The sequence below is a fragment of the Bos mutus genome, chromosome 4 (genome assembly GCF_027580195.1).
Source record: "Bos mutus isolate GX-2022 chromosome 4, NWIPB_WYAK_1.1, whole genome shotgun sequence".
In the NCBI taxonomy this organism is placed as follows: domain Eukaryota; kingdom Metazoa; phylum Chordata; class Mammalia; order Artiodactyla; family Bovidae; genus Bos; species Bos mutus.
Window position 1 is genome coordinate 113,373,533 of NC_091620.1, and position 23,870 is coordinate 113,397,402.

Here is a 23,870-nt window from a genome sequence, read left to right on the forward strand (position 1 = left end):
GCTTTGTTCATAGTGATGCTTTCTAAGGCCCACTTGACTTCACATTCCAGGATGTCTGGCTCTAGGTCAGTGATCACACCATTGTGATTATCTGGGTCATGAAGATCTTTTTTGTACAGTTCTTCTGTGTATTCTTGCCACCTCTTCTTAATATCTTCTGCTTCTGTGAGGTCCATACCATTTCTGTCCTTTATCGAGCCCATCTTTGCATGAAATGTTCCTTTGGTATCTCTGATTTTCTTGAAGAGATCCCTAGTCTTTCCCATTCTGTTGTTTTCCTCTATTTCTTTGCATTGATCGCTGAAGAAGGCTTTCTTATCTCTTCTTGCTATTCTTTGGAACTCTGCATTCAGATGCTTATATCTTTCCTTTTCTCCTTTGCTTTTTGCTTCTCTTCTTTTCACAGCTATTTGTAAGGCCTCCCCAGACAGCCATTTTGCTTTTTTGCATTTCTTTTCCATGGGAATGGTCTTGATCCCTGTCTCCTGTACAATGTCACGAACCTCATTCCATAGTTCATCAGGCACTCTATCTATCAGATCTAGGCCCTTAAATCTATATCTCACTTCCACTGTATAATCATAAGGGATTTGATTTAGGTCATACCTGAATGGTCTAGTGGTTTTCCCTACTTTCTTCAATTTAAGTCTGAATTTGGCAATAAGCAGTTCATGGTCTGAGCCACAGTCAGCTCCTGGTCTTATTTTTGCTGACTGTATAGAGCTTCTCCATCTTTGGCTGCAAAGAATATAATCAATCAGATTTCGGTGTTGACCATCTCGTGATGTCCATGTATAGAGTCTTCTCTTGTGTTGTTGGAAGAGGGTGTTTGTTATGACCAGTGCATTTTCTTGGCAAAACTCTATTAGTCTTCGCCCTGCTTCATTCCATATTCCAAGGCCAAATTTGCCTGTTACTCCAGGTGTTTCTTGACTTCCTACTTTTGCATTCCAGTCCCCTATAATGAAAAGGACATCTTTTTTGGGTGTTAGTTCTAAAAGGTCTTGTAGGTCTTCATAGAACCATTCAACTTCAGCTTCTTCAGTGTTACTGGTTGGGGCATAGACTTGGATTACTGTGATACTGAATGGTTTGCCCTGGAAATGAACAGAGATCATTCTGTCATTTTTGAGATTGCATCCAAGTACTGCATTTCGGACTCTTTCATTGATGACGATGGCCACTCCATTTCTTCTGAGGGATTCCTGCCCGCAGTAGTAGATATAATGGTCATCTGAGTTAAATTCACCCATTCCAGTCCATCTCAGTTCGCTGATTCCTAGAATGTCGACATTCACTCTTGTCATCTCTGTCTAGATAGGGAACTATATTCAATCTCCTGGGATAAACTATAGTGCAAAAGGACACGAAAAAGAATATATTTATAAATATTAAAGAAAAGAAAAGCTCTAACACTGTCTGTTCCTACCACCAAAGAGCCAAAAGAGCCCGAGCCTTCCCAGTGATCCCCACCCTATGCAAGAGAGCCACAGCCTTCCCAGTGATCCCCACCCTACCCCAAAAGAACCAGAGCCTTCTCAGTGATCCCCACCCTACCCAACAGAACTAGAGCCTTCCCAGTGATCTCACCTTACCCAACAGAGCCAGAGCTTTCCCAGTGATCCCCACCCTACCCAACAGAACCACAGCCTTCTCAGTGATCCCCACCCTACCCAACAGAACTAGAGCCTTCCCAGTGATCTCACCTTACCCAACAGAGCCAGAGCTTTGCCAGTGATCTCCACCCTACCCAACAGAACTACAGCCTTCCCAGTGATCCCCACCCTACCCAACAGAACCACAGCTGTCCCAGTGATTCCCACCCTACCCAATAGAACTACAGCCTTCCCAGTGATCCCCACCCTATCCAAGAGAGCCACAGCCTTCCCAGTGATCCCCACCCTATCCAAGAGAGCCAGAGCCTTCCCGTGATCCCCACCCTACCCAACAGAGCCAGAGCCTTCCCAGTGATCCCCACCCTACCCCAACAGAACCAGAGCCTTTCCAGGGACACCCACCCTACCCAAGAAAGGCCAGTGGTGAAATGTTCCCACCCACCCAGGTGTCAGGTTTCACCTGACTTCCCACCACCTTGGGCCCTAGCCTGTGGGTAGCTGGTGCTCAGGCTCAGAGCACCCTAACACTGTGCTGGCTGCCAAGAAGAGCTGGTCTTCTCCCTCCCACCTGGAGGAAGTGGACACCCAGCTCCCCTGCAGGGGCAGGGCAGCTTTGCCTCCATCCCTGATGGCGTCAGGAGAGGGTCAGGAGGTGAGAGGAGGGGTGAACTGGCATTTGCCCCGTCCCCCACATCCCAGTCCACAGGGGCCAGTGGGAGATCCATCCCACTCCACAGTGAGAAAGCTGAGCTCGTGGCCCTGCTCCCAGGGGGCCAGGGGAGGCAGTGCTGCAGGAAGGTGTGAGAGAGACTGAAGAGGAGCTGCACTCACCCACACTGACCATATGAGCGGAGTGGTGAACCCAGCAGAATCACAGACCCCAAGGCTGCCGATGTCCACCCCACAAGGCCTGTGTCTACACTTCAACAGTGAAACTCCCTACCGAGAAGGTTAAACAGGATCCAGAGTCTCCTGGCACAAACCCAAGGTGTCCAAAACACAGCTGAAACCCACCTGTGTCCCAAGAACCAGGATGATGCAACTGGACTGAGCAAGGACAGTTGACAAAGGCAGCCCTGGGAGACCCATGTCCAAAGCCTCAGCACAGCAGTCACAAACACGCTTCCACAAGAACTGCAAACCCTCTCAAACAAATGCAAGCTGAAAAGCGACACCTCCAAGGGACTCCTAAGCAGGGGAAAACATTTCTCTTCCTTTTTAAAAAAAAATTATTATTGGAATATAGCTGCTTTATAACGTTGTGTTAGTTTCTCCTGTACGGCAAAGTGACCCAGCCATGCGTACACATATATCTCCTCTTTTCTGGTTTTCATTTAGGTCACCACACAGCACTGAGTTGAGTTCCCTATGCTGTTCAATAGGGTCTCATTAGTTACCTATTTTATACACAGTAGTGTATATATGTCAATCCAATCTTCCAATCCAGACCACCCCGCTGTCCCCCTTGGTGTCCATATGTTTGTTCGTTTTCGTGAGTCTCTTCTTCTGCTTTGCAAATAGCTTCCTCTGCACCATTTTTCTAAATTCCACATATGTGTGTTAATATACAGCATTTGTTTTTCTTGCTTCACTCTGCATGACAGCCTCTCGGCATTTCTCTTCCTTCAATCTTAGTGACTTTTGGGTTTCTTTTCATCAGAGAATAATTTGCTAAGATACAGCTCCAACATATCTGAACCCAACAGAGTTAATTAGACATTTACTGAGATCCTGCCATGTGTGAGGTCACTGGGCCTTGCTCAGGGTTGCTCACCTTGCTTCTGGGTTTAACCCAGTGATAGCGACAGGCACAGGCAACATCACCAGCTCAGGGCAGGAGGGGCAAAGTACCCAAAATGACGCAGGAATAAAACCACATGGGAGCTCTGCAGGAGGGCGCAGTCAGCCCAAACAATAAGGATGCCCTGAGTGCCGAGATGGCAGCAGACACAGTGAACAGGGGAAGTGAGGGAGGGGAAACAGGAAGCAGACACAGAAGTCAGGGGAGCAGGTGATCCAGAAACCGAGAGACGAGAGGATGCACAGGAAGGAAGGAAAGAAGGCACGCGTCAATGCATGCGGGCGTCTGAGAGACCTGTTCACGGCGAGCTGACGTGAGGACCAAACAGCTGGGCACATGCTGTGATCTTCTGCCCTCGAAGAGAGGAAGGCAGAAGCTGTTCCATCTTTAGTGAGATTCTGAGGACACTTTGGTTCAAACGATACTGTAAATGGGAAGGAGTGACTGATCCATGCAACTAGGCAGAGAAATGGTCTCTACCCTTAGCCAAGCCCTGTCTTGCTACATAAGTTAAAATAACTGCAACAGCAATAATGAGCTCTTCTCTGCCCGTACCTCAAGGGCAAACAAGCCAGTGAGAGAGGCGCTCTCCCACCAGCCACCCTGCAGGGGCAGGACAGCCTCTATGGGCCATGGCGGGGGTAGGGGCGCTTGCCAGAGGCTGGGCCATCAGTGGGGCCACGGCAGGGACACTGAGCCTGGGGACACGATGCTCTGACCCAAGTGAGTTAAAAGCTATCCAGCAACAACAAAACAAGCAGCCAAAACACGGGACCCGAGGATGGCGAGGTGGAGAGAAGCACTCAGAGGCCTCTTTGGGATCTGGAGTGGGAAGACAGAAATCGGATGATAGAAGTCATCTGCACCTTTATCTCTCTCATCACCATGACCCCAAATCAAACAGGTCTCCTGAGATCCAGTAAACTCTGCTGCCATCCTATCCATCCCACCCCACTTTACCACCCACAAATCCATGATTTCCATACTGGGTTCACCCAGGTTTGGGCTGAGTGCCCTGGTGGGAGCCACTGTATAAAGAAGCCTGAGGTGACAATAACCATTTCCCTAACTGCCCTCCCACTGGGCCCCCTCAGACCCTCTTATTTTGTGATATAACATCTTTCTGGAACTCCAGGGCTGGGTTCCACCCAACCCACAGATCCAACAGAAGAAGAGTGCTCAACGGAATCACGCTCCTCAAGTGCGTTTCATGCCTGCAGACAAGGCACCCCCAGCACCAAGGCAGACCTGGTATCACATGGCCGCTCACCAGGAACTTACAGAATAAGTAGATCAAAGTCAGGAAAGTAAGAACGGATTTATTGACGGTTTCAATCAAGCATGCTATTTAATGTGCTCAGGTGAGCTTAACGTGGGTCAAATGTGTTCCCTATACTACAGAGGCTCATCAAGGATGCCAAGGACCCCCACCCTGCACCCTGGCGGGCATGCATAGTCCACAGAGCCTGCTGTAACGGTCTGAGCGTGGAGTCCATGGACCTGTGCACCCCCGAATCCCTGCACATCTCACCAGCATGCATTTCAGGAACTGGCCAGGGCGAAGGGTGCAGTATGCAGCCACGGAATACCACAAACCAGCTTTAGAAAGCCAAAGGCTTTCCACCCTGGCTCATCCCTGCTGAAGCCCATCACAAGAATGGTCACAGGGACACAGAGAAGCAACAGAGGCTCCCACAGCCCTGCCCCTCCGGGTCAGTGGGGGCTCCAGGCCCTGTCTCAGCCGTGGGTTCCACAGTGGTGCTGGGACAGGGCATCTGAGCAAGAGTCCCGGTCAAGGAAGGGTTCTGGGGCTGAAAACGTTTTGGAAAGTCCCCACAGGACACTCTCTGGGGCCACCCTTTAATCACTGTACCTGCTGAACCTCTGGAGACCAGGGCTGGGCAGTCACAGACACAGCTCCCCACCCTCGGGGGTCGGTGGGATGGATCCCAAGCTGTGCCTTCCGCACCAGTGGACCCACTGCCTAAGCTGCGTGGATAATTAGATTTTGAGCCCAAACAGGAGGATTAACTGTTAAACGAGGCTTCATTTCAATGCTGTGTCTGTGCCAAGAGGTGCCCGGCCCGGCTGTCAGAACCCACAGGTTTAAGCCTTTTGTGTTTGACCAATCTGACCAGAAGGAGGACAGGCGGTGCAGGCTGGTCAGGTGCGCTGAGAAGTGGGGACTCGGGAGGCTCAAGGGTGTTTTCTCGCCTTTTTCAGATGTGTCTGTTATACTATGAAGGCTCGGCAGAAACAAACACGGTCCCCATCTTCCAGGCATCTCAGGACAATTCGGAAGGGCTACAGGTGAAGGGGAGGCAGGACCAAAGAGCAGGGGACCAGCCTGAGTGCGTCATGTGGCCCAGGCCCCAGAGCATCCCACACAGTCTACAGGGACAAGGCGAGCCCCCGACACCTGGGCCTGTGCCCGAAGCCTCGGACTCCAGAGGTGGCGCTGTCATCAGCCACAAAGTGTGTATTTTCACTATAATTTATTCGCCCAGGAGACAAGGTGCTTCTGTGATCTTCATACACCTCTGCTGGGAGGAGAGGATAAAGGTCCCATGTCACAGAAAGGAGTCTGTCTAAGGGCACAATTTTCCCACCACGAGGGCCACGAAGGTTCAGGAAAGTGCAAGAAGCCTCACTGACATCCAGGGAAGAACATCACACTGCAGGAAACATCAACCGTCCTGCCCACTAATCAGAGGGAAACATGAAAACGTCACACGTGCACTTGTTGAACTCAGAACAGAATATGTACCAAGTTAGCCTCTAAGATAAGGAAGACACTCGGTAAGCATCTACTGAATGAACCCAAAAGATTAAGAACCCTTCTTTGCTCTGTGGACCACAGAGGAAACCTGCAGGGGAAGTACAAGGTCAGCAAGGAGGCAACAGAAAGGAGAGGTGGAGAAATGAGCTGGGAAGCAGGAAGGACGCAAGTGGACAGAGTATACCCTTCCTACAGAGGACGGTGGGCCCCAAACCCCAGTCCCTCTTCAGCCACTTGGCCTGCGGGGTGTTCCCCGCTGTTAGGGGATAAATTCAAAACAGCCATGGTTAAGCCCTAACCTCCAGGATCTCAGAATGTGACTGTGCTTTAAAGACATAGTGCAGATAAAATGAGGACTTCCTGGAGGCCTCATCCCATATATGACTGGTATCCTTCCAAGAAGAGGACGTAGAAACACAGCCTGTGAGGTCACAGGGAGAATACGGCTGTCTACACACCCGGAGACAGGCCTCAGGAGAGGTTAGCTTGCCCACACCTTGATCTTGTACTTCTGGCCTCCAAGATTGCCAGCCGGAATGTGGCATTTATTCCAGCGGCTGAGCTGACTGATACAGTCTCCACTACCCACTACTCTTTCAGAGCAAAGGCTCCAGAAGACGCACGTGCAGGAAGGCCATCCAGCCTCTGCTCTACCAGACACCTCAGACATACCAACAGCATGGTAAGAATCCGTAGCCAGGCCAGCCAGGGTGAGAGAGAAGGTCCATCGCCGCGTCAGCCTCCTCAGGAGGCAGTGAGGTGCAAGGGGCCAGCACCTGCCCCGGGCCGTCATAGCACACCTGCCCTGGGCCGTCACGGCGCACCCACCCCGGACCGTCATGGCACAAACGCCCCCAGTTGCAGTGGTACAGGTGGGCAGACCCCCAGCAGAGGGGAGAAAACAGGGCCTGAGCAGGGCCCTCCACCTCGGCTCTAAAACGAACAGCTGCCAACTCTTGAGGGCTTGCCATGAGAATCTCAGAATAACCTGGGAGCATATCAGCACTCAGGCCTTCCCAAGTGGCTCCGTGGTAAAGAATCTGTCTGCCAATGCAGGAGACACAGGTTCAATCCCTGGGTTGGGGAGATCCCCTGGAGAAGGAAACAGCCTTCTCCAGTACTCTTGCCTGAAAATGCCATGGACAGAGGAACCCGGCAGGTTACAGTCCCCGAGGTGGAAAAGATTCAGACACGACTGAGCAGCTGAGCACACGTGCAGATCAGCACTCACTGCACAGAAAGCAAGGACTGGAGTGGGTGAGCAGCAGGAAAGGTGGCTGAAAGGGTGGGCTGCAGGGCCTGGACCAAGCTCCTTGTGATCTCCCCTCCCACCCACCTCAGCTCAAAGATGGGGATGGGGGGAGGCCACCGAACAGGTGGGGCTCCCTGCAGAAACCCTGGAAGGAAGGGCCCAGTGGGACGTTTCTGCTCACACTTGGTGATTTGCAATAAGATGCATTTACTATTCTCCCTTTCATCAACAGTGAACAGACCCACGTCCTGCAAAGTAACCAAACAGAGCTTACCTGTCGGGGGCTTGCTGGGGCTCTGGGTGTCTGGCGGCCACCTGGCTGGAACGAGGCACCTAGAAGTAGCGGCTGGTCACGGTCACAGGTCACGGTCACAGGTCACGGTCACGGGCCACTGCCCCCTGCAGCCCCCTCTTCAGGCTCAGCATGCTGCCCAGCTCCGAAGCTGAAAGGCAAGGAGGCCTCCATTGAACATGCTAAATTTGCACAAGTGTGAATTTTATACCCTGCACCCAAGAATACAAGTTTTAAAACAATTTTTTAAACAAACAGATGTGTTTTTTTTTTCCTTCTTTTCAAAGAGACTGTTTAAAAGACAGACTCTTCGAAAGGAGTCCACAAGCAGCGGGTTTCTAGTCGCCATGGTGCTGACCACAGGGACAAAGGCCCACAGACACCAGAAATGCCTTGGGAAGCTGCTGGTCCCAGGTCACTGCCCGAGTGCTTCCCCTACCCCCCCAAAAACAGCAGGCAGGTAAGGACTGGGCAGGCCTCTGCTCTCTTGCAAGGCCAAGTCTATACCTGTAAGGCATCCCTGGCACCTAGATCACAGCCCACATCCTTCCCAGGTCCTCCCAGGTTACAGCCCTCATCCCACCCCCTGGGGACCATCCTCATCTGAGACCATGTTCTGGCCATTGTGCCCAGTGCCTGAGAGGCCCTGTGCAGGGCCCATGCGTGTGCCACGGGGGGAGTGGGAATCCTGGCTACTTCTCCTGATTCAATGCTCTCACTTCTACTGTGAGGGCCAAGACACTGCTCCAGAGTCGGGGGTGAGGGGGACAGGGACAAAGGTTCCCCCTGCCAGAGGGGAACGTCTAGCCACCAAGAGAGCTCTGTGTGTTCCCCTCGGCAGAGGGGAGAGAGAGCTGCCTCCCAGAGGACCCTAGCACCTGATACTCAATGCCACAAAATCTCCCCAAGTCCAGAAGAAACACACTCACTCGATGACTCAGAGAGATCAGCAGAGAGCAAAGGTTCCGTGGACAAAAGTCCCGAGCACCGCTGTGCCCGTGTGTCTGTGACACGGTGTCCTTGGGTGGAGGACACATCACCCAGGGATGTGGAACTAGCTTACCCTGACCACTCAATGGTGGAAACAAAGCCTGCCCTGCCTCCAACCTGACGTGGGAGAGGCCAGGGTTGAGGACTTAGAAAGCTACAGAAGAAGGTCCGTCTGGGCACTCAGGCTAAGAATCTGGTGCGGGAGCTGGACAACATCTGCCACCTCCTGACCCCACTCCCTCTCAGTTGGTGACCTGTGGGCAGATCACCCCACTCTCTGAGCCTCAGTGCCCCCCATAGCAAAATCAATATGAAGATAACATCTCCCTCCAGAGCTTCTATGAGCATGAAGTGAGCAAACGCATGTAAAGACTTAGGATAAAACACACAGTAAATGTTAGACAAACGCTAGTTATGAGCTCGGACACAGCAAGCAAGTCCCCTGCTGTCAGATGCTGAACACAGCGGCCACCTGCAAGCTGCAAAGGCTGCTGGTGTTTAGAGGGGACACTGAACTTCTAGGATCAAAAGGGGAGAGACCCCTGATATAGGACTCTCTGACTGCTCAAAGCTGAATATTACCCATGCATGCAAAGGCATTTGATGAAAGGTGCCTGCTTTCATCCTCAAAGAATGTGTAAGCCTGAAAAGTGTTATAATGTTTATGTCGAGTGGAACAACTCTAAGTTCCAGTAGCTAAGTTGACTCCAAGTTTAAAAATCTTAAAAAGAAATAAAAAGGCGAATGGTCACACAGGCATGAGGGTCTTTGAACAACAACTGGCTGCCAAGTTGGCAAGGGCACCAGGTCATACGACAACAGAGTATCACATGCCCATCATCACCTCTAACCCTCACATCCTGAGAGGTCTCCCCTCATTTCCAGAGGAAAAATCTTTCCTTGGACATCATCCAAAAGCCCCAGGACCAATTCCAAATGCATCTTTCATGCCTGTGACCTTCAGCTGACAATATACATTCAGGAGATTTACTTTTTATACTAAAATTTTTTTTTAAATGACATAGTTGCCTGTCAAGCTGTTCACCACTTCAAGCATTTTCATCTATCTTTAAGAAAGTGGATATGTAACTACAGCAGATAAAACAAAGACATGATTTTTGAACCTGATGAGCTGAAAAGAGGTACTAAGATACAGCACCCTCCTCAGGAAGAAAGGCAGAGCTGCTATTTCCAGGGCCCCATCACCTGGACCCCCACAGGCTTCCTGTAGGAACCGGACCAGCTGCACCCAGACCCACAGAAGAGATGGAACTCTCTGGGTGCTGATCACCAATTGGGTGGTTCCACAGGCAGACATGACAAAAACTTGAAATCTTCAAGAATATACAAACTTGGGCGAAAAAGAAATGTCTTCACTTACTTCCAAAATGTTTCAGAAACAAAGGACCTCTTGATTTCTGTTGAGTGCCTCTGATCCCTTCCAGAAATTCCTGAGTTAATATAAAGTTTTCCTTCTGTCTAGCTTTCTCACACTAAATATTTAGAGTCATAACAGTCACTATTTAGACACTCAACAAATCCCAAGCTTCACGATGAGGCTGTTCGGCCAGTTTGGAATGAAGGCTGGGGCTTCTCGAGAGGGGACAAAATACCTTTCATCAAAAAAATTAAACTCAGGATTGTACTGACCTCAGAGGCCCCTCTGTTTTCATGGCGTAAGAAGGCGCTTAGAAGACAAACTGAGAAATACATGAATGAAATGGAATTGAAGATAAGGCAACGTTTTCTAAGTGATGATAAAAATCTCGGGATGCTACCGCCAGAACCTTTGGACAGCTGAAAAGGGAACACAGTTAAAGCTGAGGACCCTCACTGTCCCCCATTGCCATCGGATGCACCTAGACGGGACCTGCATTCCAGTGATGCTACAGCTACTTCCAGGGCAGAGATGCTAGAACCTGAGGATAAGGATGCTGGCAACACACGGAAGTTCAAACCCAGGATCGCTCCCATTCAAATGCCAACATCATGCTTTGAAACCACACACACGAAGGAAAGGTCTGGGAACAAGGGCAGTGACGCTGACCCAGTCTGGGAAGGGCCTTCCCACGGTGGCCCGTCCACCAGCACACAGCCCGAGCTCCCCAGGACGCACAGCACGGCCCAGGACAGGGCACTCGCACCCCAGAAGGAGCTTCCCAACTGAATGCCATCATGCAAACTTACCCAAGGCCTATGAACGGGTCCAGACCCTATCTGGTTCTCAAGTTCAGGGTCAAGCGGAACCAAGGATACTACCAATCCTCACCATGGGGCTTCTGGGGGACACCAAGCACGTCTGAAGATGGGCTGTCCAAAGGAAGCCTGTCCAAGGCCAAACAGGACAGAAGTGCAGTGGGATGAGGGGACTGCCTCCCTGGAACAGGCAGGACTCTTCTCCCCAAAACGGACCCAGAGTCCACAGGGCAGCGAGGGGCAGGACACACAGACACGCACATAAGTGACTAGAAGATAGACTGAAAATAGCCACTCTCCACAGCTGGCACGCATACACGCCTGTGCTAGTTCAGCACTATGACCAGCCCAGCAAAACAAACACTATCACCACCCTTCCATGAGAGAGATACAAGGCCTAGCTGTCTGGAAACATAAGTTCCTAAACGGGAAGACTAACCGTCACAAAGGTTTCCATCGTCTTCAAATAATGAACTTAAAAATTAAAATTAATTTTGTCAATGAAAAGCAGTATCTCATGAAAACTGACAAAATACAATAAAAGGTAAGACTGTCCAGCATAAAGCATTAAGAAAACAACGTTCTCATCACAGAAGACGCTGTAAAGTGCAGTGAAGTCGCTCAGTCATGTCCAACTCTTTGCGACACTGTAAAGCAAAAGTCATTAAAACAGGGTGATGCTGTGTAGAAATCCTTCTAGTACCACCAGAAGGGCTGGGCTTACAAATATGAATGTTACCATTTCATTACAGCAGCACAAACTATCCTAACAGGAGACTGTGTCCGAATCGCCAAGCTCCCACAACGAGCACACAGGACCCATGGGATGGGAAGCCCTGAGTCCCCTCTTCCCTGACTCTTCCGATGATGCTGCGCAAGATAAAGATGACACCATGATGATCCAGACGTGGCCATGACCACCTTGAGTGACAACGTCTTGTGTCAGACACCTCGCCAACTGCTTTACAACTGTTTTCGAAGATTAAAAGGAGTAAAACAACATGAGACTCATAATAAGACACAAATGCTGCTAAGTCACTTCAGTCATGTCCAACCCTGTGCGACCCCATAGACGGCAGCCCACCAGGCTCCACCGTCTCTGGGATTCTCCAGGCAAGAACACTGGAGTGAGTTGCCATTTCCTTCTCCAAAGATACAAATGAGTAGTTCTTAATTAAGAATAATGAAATATCATCAATTCTTGAGGTAGAATTATGACCCCATTTTATAGGTGGAGAAACCAAGCCTGGGAGGCAATATAGTAGCTGTCGAGCTCGCACAGCTAAGAAATGGAAGAGGTGAGATTCAAATCCATAGATGTTTGAATCTGCCTACCTGCTTTAGTATTTTGCTGATAAACTATCATTTGCATAAGAAGAAAATAGACAACCTTTGCACTTATTTGTAAAGTTGTTCTTCATTTTTTTTTCTTTCAATTACATTGTTTGGAGCGTAGTTTATCTTTTCTCTTTTAGAGAAATAGAAAGTAGCCATAAAGAAGAGCCTGAAATTCAAAGCATAGAGGATAGGGAAGGGGACACCTCCTGCTTGCAGGAATTAAGATTTCAGTGATGGGCATAAAATAAGGAGCCTTCTTAACCTTATAACAGGCACCTACCAGACACCTCCTGCAGGCAGGTGGCCGACACAAGACAGAGGCACCAAAAGATATACAGACCATCTGGAGAAAACCACAGTTACAAAGGACACAGGCACCCCAACATTCACAGCAGCACGATTCACAACAGCCAAGCCACGGAAGCCACCCAATTGTCCACTGACAGAGGCATGGATAAAGAAGATGTGGTACATATATACAATGGAATAGTACTCAGCCACCAAAAGTGAAACAGTGCCATTTGCAGCAACCTGGATGAACCCAGACAGAGAGTATCATAGTAGGTGAAGTCAGAAAAAGACAAATATCATATGGTATCACTTACATGTGCAATCTAAAAAAAATGACACAACAGAAAAGACTCACAAACATAGAGAACAGACTTACGGTTACCAGGAGGTAAGCGTGGGAGGAGGGATAAATTAGGAGTTTGGGATTGACATATACACCCTACTATACATAAAAGAATCGACAGGACCTACTGTATAGCACAGGGAATTTTGCTCAATATTCTCTAACAACCTAAATGAAAAAAAGAACCTGAAAAAGAATGGATACATGTGTATGGTTAACTGAATCACTTTGCTATATACCTGAAACTAACAACATTGTTAATCAACTATACTCCAATATAAAATAAAAATAAAAAACAAAAAACAAAAACATACCAGACTCAAGTTCTTCACCAGGAGGCAAGGAAGGAGAAACCAACTCATCTACAGCCAAAGACCATCTGTGCAAAGTCCAGAGGGAAGCAAAAAGCCTCAAGAGAAACTACCATGAACACAGGCAGCAATCTGCACTCAGTAAATCTCTCATTTATTAAAATAACATGGGATGAGCAGCCCAGTGCAAAAACAGGGAGAGGACAGAAGCAAACAATTCGTCACACACACACGAAACACACTCAACTTCCCAAGTAACCATGGAAACACACTACAGCAGCAATGAATGAGCTATACATTTTGACACATCTGACTGCTGAACATTTTAAAAACTGACATGACCCCTGGGAGTTGGGGTGGCCTTGGAGCAAGGGGGCTCTCCTAAGCCATAGGCGGGGCTCCTGAACAGGCTCTGGGCAGCCGAGCATCTCCCAAACGTCAGTGTTAGAAGCAGGAATCTCACTTTTTGTAACTTATTGTCACCTGAGCGTGCAGACACACACACAAAGAGCGATTACTGCCACACCCAGGAACACCGGAAAGCTGGAGCAACCCAGATACACCTACTCACCACCACCTCCCCCTTCAGCTCCCAGCAGTGGCTCCCAGCAGGTACGCGTGGCAGAAACCCAGGGGCTGCCTGTGGCCTCCCTGACCTCCTGCCCGTGCAACCCACAAGGCCACTTAATTTTGGCCGAAGAAGCATCTGAAATCTATCCACTGCCTTCAGCTGCCAACATCAGCCATCACTCCCCTCTGACCGTGACCCAGCTCCCTCCACATGCTGCGCCTTCACCCCTCACAAGCCAGCTGAGCGCTTGGGATACACCTTGGGGTACACGGAACGCCCACCAACAGCCCCGCCTGCCTTCAAGCTCCTGGGAAACAGCCACCTGCCCGATTCACCCTCCAGGCCCCTGGCCTCCCCTAAGTCCTGTCACTCCTCTCCTGCGACCTCTGTGTCCTCTGTCCAGGATGCTCCCCTCTTTGTTCCTCCTCTCCTTGAAACCAACGTTATGATTAACCTCTCCATCCAAAACATTATTCCCTTTCTTGGCCCACACCTGGTCCCCTGGGGATTGAGGACTGACAGAAAAGAGAGCATGGAAGCCGAGAGGGTTCCTAGGGAGCCTCCCCCCACCGGGTACCAAAGCCCCTCTTTATCCCTATTTCTTGTTTGTACAAAAAGGCTTTCGTTTCCTATGCTTTTCCTGAGTTCCAAAGAGCAGACTCAAGCAGTTATTAACTAGGGAAGCGAGGGAATGCAGAAACAGAGGAAAGGAAGGAAACTAATGTCCAGCAAGGAAATTAATGACAAAAGCTCAGGGATAAAGCAGGGTCCCAGCTCCTCCTTAAGGGAGCATCATGACAACGTGATGCTCATCTGTGAGCTGTGCTGCGGAACTAAGACACCCCAGCTCCCCAGGTGGAGGGTGGTTGACTACATACTGACTACAAGTGGGTAGACCCCAGACTGGCTGGAACCAGAAGGCTGATGACTCAGATTCTTGTCACCTCACCACCAACCAATCAGAAGGTCCAGGAGCTGCCCCCCTCGCCCCAAATGTTGCCTTTAACAACCATCTGCTGAAAGGATAGTGGATTTCAGGTCTTCTGAGCATGAACTGCCCCTTCTCCTTGTCTACCACCTGCAGTAAACACTGCACTTTCCTTCACCACAACGCATGTCAGCTGATGGGCTTTGCCGTGCCCCTGTGAGAAAACCCGAGTTCAGCTTGGTGACACCCTGCACGCATCCTCTCTGCCCCGTTCTGGCCCTACTCGCCGCTTGGATCCCGCAGGCCCTGCAGACCCATCCAGGGGGACTGCGGCTGCGTTCTTGCTGCTGACTCCATGTCTGCTTCCCCACCGAGGAGCTGCTCCACAGCCAGGGCCCAGGCCTGTAGCAGACACTGCAACACCCTCAGCTCCCAGCATGGGCCAAGGGTGCAAGGCTTTGCTGAGAGGGTGAAAACACCTCCCGATGGGAGCCTGGGCAGGTCTTCCAGTGCAGAGATTCTCCAGGCTGGCAGGTGGATCCAGTGGGGAAAACCCCACCAAGTGGGGTTAATAGCCCCAGCGAACAGCCCGCTCCCTCCAAGGCCGCAGCTTCTCGGTCCTGGGATGAGATGACCCAGTCCTGACCTCATGCGAGGATGCCGTGACGCGACTCCCACAGCGCTTCTCAGAGAACTGGCGAAGGGAGCTCTTGACTAATGGTGACTAAGATGAAGGAGGAAGCGAGATAAGGACTGACGTGACACTCTTGCAGAAAGGGGGAACTGACAACAGTGTACAAGCTTGTCTGGAATTCCACAGAGAAAAAGACCCAGAAGAGCCCCGAGCATCTCTGACGGGAGGGAGGCCGCGGGGTGAACAGAGAGTGCAAGGGACTCGACTCTGCAGACTTTGGGGCTGGAATTTTCACAGTTAGGCAATTATGTAATATCATTTATCTTTCTAGGAAGAACTGTCATCAAGGTTCAGAACAGTGGTCCTGCCTGCTCCTCTGCCTCCCCACCCCTCACCCTGGATCCTGATGACTCCCCAGCATCTCCTCCCTCTGCCCAAGCAGCCTCTGACCATTCTAGGAATTCCAGAGAATTCGCTGCCCCCTCCCGCCAACAATGAGGCCATTAAATGCTTCCGGGAGGTCACATGAAAATGATTTCAGGGCTCCTTTGTACAGGCTGTTTCTAGAAATGCCAAGGATGTGCCTCTATTTTCTTTTCTTTTCCTTTCTTTTGTACTTTCTTCTCTTTGGAGGTTAAAAAAAAAAAAAAAGAATGAGGAAAAGTAAATGAAGACACTGTACCTCGAGGAGAAAGCACACAGTTTACTCTTCAGGCAGCAACAGTTTTGCAGGAAGAGGATCAGCCAACAGCTGGGTAGGGCTTCTCCCCTCCTCACCAGATAAACCGACAGGAAATGGAGTCGATCTTGTTCAGAGGCTTTATTGCCACTCTGCAAATACCCCGTTACCAGCATGCGCTAGTGCACAGGGAGTACCCCGAAGTCCACCACCCCCTCAGCTTCACACTTTAGGTTTCAAAGAGAAACACATCTTTTCTTCCTCGGGACCGTTGAGGAGTCATGACTGTGGGTTCTAGGTTTCTAGAAGGCAATGGCACCCCACTCCAGTACTCTTGCCTGGAAAATCCCATGGATGGAGGAGCCTGGTGGGCTGCAGTCCATGGGGTCGCTAGGAGTCGGACATGACTGAGTGACTTCACTTTCACTTTTCACTTTCATGCATTGGAGAAGGAAATGGCAACCCACTCCAGTGTTCTTGCCTGGAGAATCCCAGGGACGGGGGAGCCTGGTGGGCTGCCGTCTATGGGGTCGCACAGAGTCGGACATGACTGAAGCGACTTAGCAGCAGCAGGATAAAGTATGACAAGCTGGTCCTCAGCTCAGACAGAAATCAACATTTGAGGAAGAATGACAGACACAGAGGATTACCCGAGGCAGAAGCGCTGAGAACACGATGGCCCGCAGGTCTGAGACGTGCTGTTGCACATGGAGGGCAGGTCTAGCAGGGCTGTGCACAGACCCAGCATGGAGGCACACTGGAGACTACCATACTTAACCACTTCCTCCACTGCTGTTTCTCTCATAAGATCTAACAGCATGAACCTGCAATGGCTTTGTCTCCATGTGACAGTCCTCTTCATCCCTGCTCAGTCCTATCAGTGGCTCACCAAGTCCCTGCTGGCCGGGCCGCTCAGCCCTCGAGTAGCCAGAGAATATCACCAGCGTGCCCAGCTACCCCTGGTGTTCCATCCACAAGCCACAGCTGACCCCTGAAGGGGCGGTATAGGCCCTTGAAAGGCCCCCCAAATCCACATGTCAAAGCCCAGACCCCCAAGGTGGTGGCGCCTTTGGGAGGTCCCTAGGTGAGATGAGGTCATGAGGGTGGGGTTTCCATAATGGGATTAGGACCCTTGGAAGAAGAGCTCAGATGTAACATACAACACGGTGAATATAATTCACATTGCTCACATTATACGTGAAAGTTAAGAGTAAATCCTAAGAGCGCTCATTGTAGTAGAAAACTTTTTTTCCCTTTTACTTTGTATCTATATGAGATGATGGGTGTTCACTAAACATACTGTGGCCATCATTTCATGATGGATGTATCAGAGCAACATGCTATATACCTTACAGGTATTCAGAGCAGTATGTCAATTACATCTCAAAAACATTGGGAAGAAGCAAAAGAGAGGAGACCAGAAAGCTAGTGTGTACTGCGTGTCCACCTTGGGAGGACATGGAGAAGCTGGAGTCTGCAAACTAGGAAGATGCCCTCGTCAGACACAGAATCTGCCAGCACCGTGACCTTGGCTGTCCAGCCTCCAGAGCCGTGGGAGGTGCACATGTATTGTGTGACAGCAGTCCCTGCAGACTAGGAGGGGTGGGCACCTGGAAAGGTGTGGGCACCCCCAGCACAGCTGCTCAGAAGAGACAGGAAGACTCTGTTGCTCCCTAAGCTCAGAGCATGAAGGACTTGAAGCCTGGCCCCGGCACCGTGAGTCACCAGCCCTCAGAGGATGGGCTCTCCTCTGCCACATGGCCCTTCACTTGGACCTGCAGGCTCTGGGGCCACACTCCAGCAAGCAAACTGTTCTGGTCTGGCAGGCGCCCCACGCTCTGGTCCTCTGAATCCAAGTCTCCTAGTCCCACAGATGTCACAGCGTGGCAGCCAAGACAAGGGGCCCCTCCCACTGACCCTGCAGCCCTTGGGCACACTGCAGGCATGGCTCAGGCTCTAGTGTGTCCACTGGGGCCCGGGAACAGTCCACACATGGTTCTATATCAAGTCATCTCCCAGATGCCACCTCACAGTGAGCCCAGCACGACAGGGCCTGGCCGCCCTGTGCCCACCATCAGCTCATCAAATATCCAATCTGTTCACACTGTGCCTGGGGCAAGGCTAAAGCTCTGACCAAAGGGGTGGCCGGACAGGGCAGACCCTCCCACCATTCGTTGCATATTCCCATCCTTCCCACCCCCTGCCTGCACACTTGTCACACCCCAGTGATCCTGTTCTGGGAGCTGGGTCTGTGAGCAAAATTCCCAGGATGCTATGGATCTCAGGCTGCTTCTCTGTGTAAGGTGGGCATCTTCTCTTAGGGTGCAGAGTAAGGGTTTGCACAGAACAGTGCTGGGCTTCCCGAAATGCAGACGCAGCCACGGCATCACTCACGCCCCTGGGCTTGCATCCTCTCCTCGCCCAGCATTCGCTCCCAGGGACTTGACTGACTCTGCTGTGTAGGACAGTGCAGATGTGGAGGGGGGGCTGGGCCCTTCTCCTAAGGTTAACAGTCCGCAGTATCACACACAGTCTGGAAAGCCAATGTGGCGTCAGGAAACACTGGCTCAGGCAGTTAGTTCTGTTTCTACGGGGATCTAGCACTTTGTGTAGAAAATGTGAGAACTCACATTGCTGCCTCAATTCCCAAGTAACTCTCTTCCAGAATCAATTCCCCTGAAAGAAGAGCATGTTCTTTAGACACCAGTTGAAAGGTTCCTGCTGCTGAAGGCAGCACGTCGCACTAAGGCTCTCATCCACCCAGGAGTTCCCAGCCAACCACTGAACGGCTGGTACTGTCTTCCTTAACCACCTCTTTGCATGATCATCTGAGCCCTGAAACTCAGGATTCTTCTCCTGAATCCACTCCACCAACATGCGTGGAGTGCTCACTATGTTCTCAATCCAGCTTGGGGAATCACAGAACCATCAGAATACAGTCCCTAAGCTTGTTTTCAATGCAAGATACAGGTGTCTGGCCAAATCTTGGTCAAGACCCTGGAACGATAATGTGGGAAGAGAAACAGTTTGCTGCACCCGTGCCAAATCATTGTTTTTGTCGATTCTGCAAAAATGGCTTGGACATGCTTATAAGACCTTCTGCATGAACTTGTTCTCAGGAATCCAGCAGGGGACTTTCAGCTGTTGATAATCCCCACAGGTAACAGCCCTAAATAACTTCTAATTTCTTTAGGAACCCAAGTCACTGACACATCACTGACCAAAAATCAGGTCCTCCCAAGTCTGGAAAAGTTTACTCCTTAGACCAGAGGAAAGGAAAAACAGGGAGACCATTCACCAGTCAGATGGTCTCTGAGGGGACTAGTCTCCCAAGCACATTATTCTCAAGCCCACCTGAGTTAGGTGAGTGCCCCTCAGAATACTCACTGTCCCTCAAGTGGATGGTGTCCCGGGGGGTTGAGTCTCCTACTGCAAAGCTAATTCAGACTTCAGTTCAGCATCAATTTTCAAACTGAACATCTCATTCTCCATCTGCCCATGATTTGAGCTATGTAAACAGTCACAACAAACTAACTTCCAATGGTCGCCTGTACAGATGCCTAAAGTTCACTTTCATCTTCCTAGAATTCATTCTCTGCTGTTATCAAGATGACAGTTCAGTTCAGTCTCTCAGTCATATCCAACTCTTTGCGATTCCATGGACTGCAGCACACCAGGCCTCCCTGTCCATCACCAACTCCCAGAGTTTACACAAACTCATGTCCATTGAGTCAGTGATGCCAACCAACCATCTCATCCTCTGTCGTCCCCTTCTGCTCCAGCCTTCAATCTTTCCCAGCATCAGGGTCTTTTCAAATGAGTCAGCTCTTTACATCAGGTGGCCAAAGTATTGGAGTTTCAGCTTCAGCATCAGTCCTTCCAATGAATATTCAGGACTGATCTCCATTAGGATGAATTGGTTGGATCTTCTTGCAGTCCAAGGGACTCTCAAGAGTCTTCTCCAACACTACAGTTCAAAAGCATCAATTCTAAGGCACTCAGCTTTCTTTATAGTCCAACTCTCACATCCAACACGACCACTGGAAAAACCATAGCTTTGACAAGACGGACCTTTGTTGGCAAATTAATATCTCTGCTTTTTAATATGCTGTCTAGGTTGGTCACAACTTTCCTGCCAAGGAGTAAGTGTCATTTAATTTCATGACTGCAATCATCATCTACAGTGAGTTTGGAGCCCCCAAAAATAGAGTCTGCCACTGTTTCCCCATCTATTTGCCATGAAGTGATGGGACCAGATGCCATGATCTTAGCTTTCTGAATGCTGAGCTTTAAGCCAACTTTTTCACTCTCCTCTTTCACTTTCGTCAAGAGGCTTTTGAGTTCTTCACTTTCTGCCATAAGGGTGGTGTCATCTGCATATCTGAGGTTATTGATATTTCTCCCAGGAATCTTGATCCCAGCTTGTGCTTCATCCAGCTCAGCGTTTCTCATGATATACTCTGCATATAAGTTAAATGAGCAGGGTGACAATATACAGCCTTGACATACTCCTTTTCCCATCTGGAACCAAAGTGTTGTTCCATGTCCAGTTCTAACCACTGCTTCCTGACCTTTGTACAGATTTCTCAAGAGGCAGGTCTGGTGGTCTAGTATTCCCATGTCTTTCAGAATTTTCCAGTTTGTTGTGATCCACACAGTCAAAGGCTTTGGTATAGTCAATAAAGCAGAAATAGATGTTTTTCTGGAACTCTCTTGCTTTTTCCATGATCCAGCAGATGTTGGCAATTTGATCTCTCGTTCCTCTGCCTTTTCTAAATCCAGCTTGAACATCAGGAAGTTCACGGTTCACATATTGCTGAAACCTGGCTTGGAGAATTTTGAGCATTACTTTCCTAGCGTGTGAGATGAGTGCAATTGTGTGGTAGTTTGAGCATTCTTTGGCATTGCCTTTCTTTGGCATTGGAATGAAAACTGACCTTTTCCAGTCCTGTGGCCACTGCTGAGTTTTCCAAATTTACTGGCATATTGAGTGTAGCACTTTCACAGCATCATCTTTCATGATTTGAAATAGCTCAACTGGAATTCCATCACCTCCACTAGCTTTGTTCGTAGTGATGCTTCCTAAGGCCCACTTGACTTCACATTCCAGGATGTCTGGCTCTAGGTGAGTGATCACACCATCGTGATTATCTTGGTCGTGAAGATCTTTTTTGTACAGTTCTTCTATGTATTCTTGCTACCTCTTCTTAATATCTTCTGCTTCTGTTAGGTCCATACCATTTCTGTCCTTTATCGAGCCCATCTTTGCATGAAATGTTCCCTTCAGATCAGATCAGATCAATCACTCAGTCGTGTCCGACTCTTTGTGACCCATGAATCGCAGCATGCCAGGCCTCCCTGTCCCTCACCAACTCCCAGAGTTCACTGAGACTCACATCCATCGAGTCAGTGATGCCATCCAGCCATCTGATCCTCTGTCATCCCCTTCTCCTCCTGCCCCCAATCCCTCCCAGCATCAGAGTCTTTTCCAATGAGTCAACTCTTCGCATGAGGTGGCCAAAGTACTGGACTTTCAGCTTTAGCATCATTCCTTCCAAGGAACACTCAGGACTGATCTCCTTCAGAATGGACTGGTTGGATCTCCTTGCAGTCCAAGGGACTCTCAAGAGTCTTCTCCAACACCACAGTTCAAAAGCATCAATTCTTCAGCGCTCAGCCTTCTTCACAGTCCAACTCTCACATCCATACATGACCACAGGAAAACCCATAGCCTTGACTAGACAAACCTTTGTTGGCAAAGTAATGTCTCTGCTTTTGAATATGCTATCTAGGTTGGTCATAACTTTCCTTCCAAGGAGTAAGCGTCTTTTAATTTCATGGCTGCAGTCACCATCTGGAGTGATTTTGGAGCCCCCCAAAATAAAGTCTGACACTGTTTCCACTGTTTCCCCATCTATTTCCCATGAAGTCATGGAACCAGATGCCATGATCTTCGTTTTCTGAATGTTGAGCTTTAAGCCAACTTTTTCACTCTCCACTTTCACTTTCATCAAGAGGCTTTTGAGTTCCTCTTCACTTTCTGCCATAAGGGTGGTGTCATCTGCATATCTGAGGTTATTGATATTTCTCCCGGCAATCTTGACTCCAGCTTGTGCTCCCTCCAGTCCAGCGTTTCTCATGATGTACTCTGCATACAAGTTAAATAAACAGGGTGACAATATACAGCCTTGACGAACTCCTTTTCCTATTTGGAACCAGTCTGTTGTTCCATGTCCAATATTCCCTTACTATCTCTAATTTTCTTGAAGAGATCTCTAGTCTTTCCCATCCTATTGTTTTCCTCTATTTCTTTGCAATGATCACTGAGGAAGGCTTTCTTATCTCTCCTTGCTATTCTTTGGAACTCTGCATTCAAATGGGTATATTTTTCCTTTTCTCCTTTGCTTTTCACTTCTCTTTTTTTCACAGCTATTTGTAAGGCCTCCTCAGACAGCCATTTTGCTTTTTTGCACTTCTTTTCCATGGGGATGGTCTTGATCCCTGTCTCCTGTACAATGTCATGAACCTCCATCCATAGTTCATCAGGCACTCTATCAAATCTAGTCCCTTAAAAGTCTATTTCTCACTTCCACTGTATAGTCATAAGGGCTTGGATTTAGGTCATACCTGAATGGTCTAGTGGTTTTCTGCACTTTCTTCTATTTAAGTCTGAATTTGGCAATAAGGTGTTCATGATCTGAGCCACAGTCAGCTCCTGGTCTTGTTTTTGCTGACTGTATACAGCTTCTCCATCTTTGGCTGCAAAGAATATAATCAATCTGATTTCGGTGTTGACCATCTGGTGATGTCCATGTGTTGAGTCTTCTCTTGTAGAGTGTTTGCTATGGCCAGTGAGTTCTCTTGGCAAAACTCCTTTAGCCTTTGCCCTGCTTCATTCTGTACTCCAAGACCAAATTTGTCTGTTACTCCAGGTATCTCTTGACTTCCTACTTTTGCATTCCAGTCCTCTATAATGAAAAGGACATCTTTTTTGGGTGTTAGTTCTAAAAGGTCTTGTAGGTCTTCATAGAACCATTCAACTTCAGCTTCTTCAGCATTAGTGGTTGGCACATAGACTTGGATTACATTGATACTGAATGCTTTGCCTTGGAAATGAACAGAGATCATTCTGTCATTTTTGAGACTGCATCCAAGTACTGCATTTCAGACTCTTTTGTAGACTATGATGGCTACTCCATTTCTTCTAAGCAATTCTTTCCCACAGTAGTAGATATAATGGTCATCTGAGTTAAATTCACCCATTCCAGTCCATTTTACTTCGCTGATTTCTAGAATGTCGATGTTCACTCTTGCCGTCTCCTGTTTGACCACTTCCAATTTGCCTTGACTCATGAACCTAACATTCCAGGTTCCTATGGAATATAGCTCTTTACAGCATCAGACTTTACCTCCATCCCCCGTCACATGCACACCTGGGTGTTGTTTTTGCTTTTGTTCCATCTCTTCATTCTTTCTGGAGTTATATCTCTACTGATCTCCAGGAGCTTACTGGGCATCTACTGACCTGGGGAGTTCATCTTTCAGTATCCTATCTTTTTGCCTTTCATGGGGTTTTCAAGGCAAGAATACTGAAGTGGTTTGCCATTCCCTTCTCCAGTGGACCACATTTTGTCAGAACTCTCCACCATGACCAGTCCGTCTTGGGTGGCCCCACAGGGCATGGCTCATAGTTTCACTGAGTAAGACAAGGCTGTGGTCCATGTGATTAGATTGGTTAGTTTTCTGTGATTGTGGATCATGTTGACAAATGCTCAGGAAAGATAAAAGCCATCACTCCCCACAGGGGGCTTCACAGGAAGAAAGACAGTATCAAGACCCAAGAAGGAAT

The 23,870-nt window shown here is 49.1% G+C and overlaps 1 protein-coding gene across 6 annotated transcripts in view; it reads right to left on the reverse strand.

Annotated features, from left to right (window-relative positions):
* GRB10 (growth factor receptor bound protein 10) overlaps positions 1–23,870 on the reverse strand; it is a 218,390-nt gene that overhangs the window by 171,405 nt on the left and 23,115 nt on the right. For all 6 annotated transcript variants that reach the window (XM_070369916.1, XM_070369917.1, XM_070369918.1 and 3 more), the window contains exon 2: positions 7,723–7,891. The gene's annotated coding sequence lies outside the window, so the exon portion shown is untranslated. The remainder of the gene's footprint in view (positions 1–7,722; positions 7,892–23,870) is intronic.